Genomic DNA, 5,735 nt, shown 5'->3' with positions numbered 1-5,735 from the left:
AGCACCACTGACAGAGGTACAAAGTGACCTTGCAAGGCCCTCAAAATTACAGTTTGCATATTTCTTTAACTTATTTGTGACTCAAAGTCTACGAAGGCCTTACAAGACCTACACTTTAGCATTACATCTCAGCTACATTATTAAACATTGTTAAAACAAGAGCTACATATTACTGTTCTGCTTTCTATATTTCTATTTGGATTTTCTGCATAACAGCTTTATAAGGATTTGTGTACAGGATTGCACACACGTATTCAAGACAGACATATCTTGGATCCTTAAAATACTGATTTAAACTGTATTTTTTACTTAAATAGGAAACAAACTTTTATACCAGGTGAATTGAACCTACCATACTCCTTCAACACTGCAAAGCCAAACCTATGTTACTGTAAAAAACTATTTTACAAGCATACAACTTCTCACATTTTAGAACTACATTAAACAGAGAAAAACATTTCAAGAGAGCCATGTATTCTGCCAGTTTTTGCTCAGTTACTGATGGAATGCAGTTTACTCACTGACTTAGCATTAGTTATTCTGAAAAATGAATTTCAGAATACAAAGAATTACCAATATGAAAAATATGAACAGTTTTTCAGGGGTGATGAATAGGCTTCTGATACTTAAGATCAGAATTAGCAGTAAACAAAAATGTTAGTGACCTAGAGAATTCTACTTAATGCAAGAAAATAGTCCTCGATCAAACACATAAAAATACAGGGGAGAGAACTTTGGCAACTCTTCTGCCTGTCTACAGATTTTTATGCAGTGCTAGCAGGAAATGTCAGAACTAACATTTTGCCATACAAATATAATGTCAAATAGACAACAGTTGCTAGAAATACTGTAACAGCTAGCTCAGTAGAAAACAAAGGTACTATCAGGGTCTCTAAATTCTAGGGGATGGAAGCCAGAAAATTAATTTAGCTTGCTAATACCCAAATGCAGCAATCAGTGCACAAAGATGATTATTTTCCATTAGCTACTGAAAGTCCACGGGGCACAGTCCTAATCTGATGTGTTCCCTCCTAGCACATGTGTAAAGCCTTACAACTATCAATGGGAATCTGCAGAAGACCAAAGAGAATGTTATACCTTTCTCCAACCTCCAAATCCAGTGAGGGACCAGGATCTTAGTATCTGCAGTTAACTAAAGGACTTCTGCATAACAACACAGAAGTCTTCATATAATGTAGAGTTTAAGTGGCAGGAGAATAATACTGTGTAGTGTAAGAGATTAAAAAGTCATGAATGCTAGAATGGCAAGACAATGCAGTTTTGGCACTACCTGAGGAAATGATGTATTTCTTTCTCAGTGCATATCATTTGTGTATACCTGTAACAGAATTACAGAAGTCAGTTATTCTGCCTCAATTGTGCCTACGGAAGGATTCAACTACCGGAAGTTTGAAGGTTTCCGTTACTACTGATTGATCTTATGCCTTCATTCTTGGCAAGCATTTTGAAGAAAGATGAAGTATAATATCAATGGAGAACACTTGGTGTTTCAACAGTGAGCTGCTGTTGTTGGAGGAAAGCCAACATTTAGAGATTTGTCTTGGTCTCTTCCAGGTCTCTCAAATTAAACTGAAGCACTGTTAAGGCCTGGTGATACAATCCTAACCAACAGTAACTCCAGATTGATATAACAGGCCCCACAGTAGAACACTGCAGGTCTGTGCCTAACACTGAATATCCTTCCAAATGATAAGTTCATACGCAAGTACATTTTGTGAGTATCTGGACTACAGCCACAATCTGACAACATGTAAAGGACTGCACAGCATTTGTACACTGTCAAGCAATTAGTTCAAAAGACTTCCTTGTAAGCACGTGGCTTTTTTTAGTATAATACTCACTGTAAACTTCACTTCTTGGATATCTAAAGCCTTTTAAAAATAGGGAAGTCATGTTTGGTAAAGAAATTTTTAATTCCAAAAATAAGGACTTGGCACTAAATTTGCTGAATCCTGGGTCAAATGCATATTTGTTTCATGACACAAGAAATAACACTCTAAGAACACATAACCCTTTCTTTGGCACCTTCAGAAACAGCACTTCATTAAAAAAGAAAAGATATTTACTATGTAAAAATTCTTCCATGGAAATGAATTATTGTTAGGATGTGCCAAGACTTGTATAATGTATTTATATTGATGAATTTTAAAATCTAAAATCAAACAGAACTGGACAGATGTTTTTAGTGGTACAGACTGGCTCAGAAACATAAGTCTAGAGCAGTAAGTATTTCTCCCCTCAAAAAAATGGCTGAGATCTCCATGCATCCAACAAATAGTGTATCTTTTTGATACTTACTGGTAAAACAGTCCCCTACAGCTGCTATAACAGTAAGTTTTTAAAATCAGAAACTATTAAATTATACTTGTGTGGATTTTTCTACCTAGCAAAAGGTGGAAAGTCACTTGAGGGAACTTGCAACCAAGACATAGTACATGGCTCTCCTTTCACAACAATTTCAAGACATCCATAGAACAGAATCAGACTCCACCTCTTTTCTTGCACAGTATCAAAGAATGCTACTGACTGCTAGAATCATCTTTAAATATATTTACATAGTACACATGGATTATTTACCAACTATAATGCCCACTCTGAGATCCCTGAATGACTAAAAGAAAAACCCACAAAAGGAAAACCCCCAAATTACTACAGAGCTGAAAAAACTGAAAAGCTGAAGGATATTTTACATACATAAAAAAAAAAAAAAGACCTCAGTGCTACATAAGCAATAATCCATAGCTTACACTCCTACAAACTACAAAGGCTGCATTTTAACCTTTAATGAATCTGGCTTTTACAAAGCATAGAAGAAATCCTAGGGGGGTGAGAGAAACAAGGAAAAAAATAAAAAGAACTTTATCTTCCTGCAGTTGATGGGAAAGTAGTATCCCATCTGAACTTGTGATACTGCCAAGGAGTTCCTGTGTTTTGCACAAAAAGAAAAAAAAACAAAGTAGCAGGGAGAAGTCTTCAACAGTCTTGTAACGATAAGAAATCAATTCTTGCCTTTTTCTATAGCTAAAAACATACCATAAAAATCAAACGTATTGCTTACCACATGCAAGAAAAATGTCAGCCTTATACGAGGATAAGTAAATTAGTGGTCCAAATTTTATATTAAAAAAATATTATTCCCAAGCACTAAAATGATACAGAAGTGAAACATTTTATAAAAGCAGAGAATACTGATTGCAAACAAAAAAACTGGAAGTAGACAAACTCTATTGGAATTGAAACAAAATGCACATAGATTTAAATAACCAGATTTTAACACACAGCACATAAATGTTGTCAGTATGTGGGAAGATGGCTTTTACTTTGTAACTAATGGATCTTTTAAGTTTATGTAATCCAGAAATTAAATGTTAAATTTTCCCTTTAATAAAAGTATGCTGGTTTTCAATCCATGTTAGTAACCAAAGTTTATACAGTAGGCTGCGTATCGGAAATCACCATTTTGTCCTGTAACAGTATTAAGAAAGGAAATGTACAATAAAAATCATGGTTTCACATGTTTTTACCTGTCCAAACTACAAAATTTCATTTTATTTGTTTACAAAAAGGAGTGGTATTTCAACTTAGGCATTTTCAGGCCAATGTTAGAGTTAGGAAGAATATATCCTCCACTTGATAGGTATGTTAGCAAAGTAGATAGCTAAAATCTGTTTGACAGAATCTGTAGAAGGTGGTATAAAAATTTTATCTTCCATTCTGTAATCTTTTCTAGGATGAAAATGGGGACTTCATGCATATCGAGGTGTAAGACTCACAGACGAATGATGTGAAAAATTTCTTCTCACAGAACACGACCTCAATTCCTAAAGAGAGGAAAAAATGCTGTATTGTTTCCTCTATATCAAAGTGTGTCGCACTTACTACATTATTAATGTTTCAATTGAAAGTTACAGTCCATTGTAATATTACATTAGCTAGACAGACTTAGTTCAAAATAGGAAAATTAGATTTCCATTACATACATAGATGAAGTTGATAGTGACAAGAAATATCTTCTTTTATTTACAATTATGAAATCCTAGAATGAGTTCAGAATTAAATCAAGTTTTGTTCACTGACATATAGCCTTAGTAAAATATGTCAAGTTACTAAAGCAATTGTATCCTCTTTCTAACTGGACAGGGAAAATTTCTCTATAATATGCTACAGTGCAAAACAATTTAACTGATTCTAACTTTTTTTTACTTTTGCATTCTCTGTAATGTAGATTAGAACAATGCATTACTACAGGAATTTATAATGATGCTTACATTATTTTTTCAGTAGCTAAAACTCAGATTTATAAAACTTGAGCTGAGTAACATATTATAGCTGTCCTATTTGTAAACTAACAAACAGGCAATAGACTGTGACTAAGTAACTTGCCAGTGGATGCCACTAGCTGCTGCCAAAAGGATGGCAAGATCCAGAAAACAAGGCTATTGTTTTAGGTGCTAGGAAGAACAGTTTTTGGAATACTTTTACTAATCTATTTATTCTTCCTAAGATCAAATGCTCTTACACCCTCCCTTTATATCTCAGCTGCTCTGTATCCAATTTGTGGAACTCCCATCTGCTTTATTCTCTTTACCTAATCATCCGAGTCCCATCTTCCCATTCCCACTATGCCACAAGACAGACTCAAACTCACTTCGTTTTCTAACCCTGTCTACTTAGCTCAGGTCTTTTCAGCACACTAACTTTTTTTTTTTTAAAACGTAACCATCTTTTTACCCTCCCTTCTGGCTCTACCAGTTTCTAATACAACCAGCTGTAGTTCTTACATCCCTATCAGGATATCCAACACACTTTAATCTCAAGATTTGTTTCTTTCCAACATCTATTAGCTCCACATCATTTTGTGGATTGCTTTTCTAAATCTCTAGGTTCCATGGCCAGTCTTCCTGCTCACTTTAGCTTTTATTACATAAGTCTTATGGGATTTCAGTCCCAGTCTGTTTCTCTTACTCTTTTAGTCTTAACTTCTACTAGAATATGGAAGACAAACATGTTTCTCTGGTCCCAACAGAAAAGAACTATGCTCAGTTTTCACTGGCAAACTTCTAATGTTTTTAATGGTTTTGTGTGTGTGTGTTGTTTTTTTTTAAAGCCACATCAGTATTTTAACCTAGCTTCATTTTATTAAGATACTTATTTTTTTAAAGTGTAAGCAACTAAAAGCAGCACTTTTTTCACAATCAAAAGCATAGTTAAGCACCTGCCAGAATATAAGTCCATGAATACAGACCACTGTAAATCACACAGAGTAGGAGAGAAAGTTGAGCTGTCAAAGAATTAAAACAGTTTCAGAAACTAAAGTCATACATTAAAATGCTGAAAATTTCCCTCCCTCTTGAAGGAAAATAATCTAAACACACACACTTGGGAAATTGATCTAGAAAGAAAATAACGATTAATATATACCCAATTATCCTAGGAATAAATGACACGGATTATATAATTTATTTTACATAAGAGAATTTAGGAAACTTATAAGCAAGCAGGAAGCAGCTAAGTAATATTGCAGACTATGCTAAAATCTATCAGAGCATGTTTTATAATTTATCAATTTGTAAGTAGCAAGCATTGCAGTGAAACAACTGACCCCAAGTTTTCACAACAGGCAGCTGCTAGCTGGTATGTTGATGGATCTCAGCCACATAGGAAGGACTGGACAAGAAAAATCAGTACAGGTAGACAAGAGCTGCCCAAATGGC

Source organism: Numenius arquata, chromosome 3, assembly GCF_964106895.1.
Source record: "Numenius arquata chromosome 3, bNumArq3.hap1.1, whole genome shotgun sequence".
In the NCBI taxonomy this organism is placed as follows: Eukaryota; Metazoa; Chordata; class Aves; order Charadriiformes; family Scolopacidae; genus Numenius; species Numenius arquata.
Note: the sequence above shows the minus strand (reverse complement) of the source record.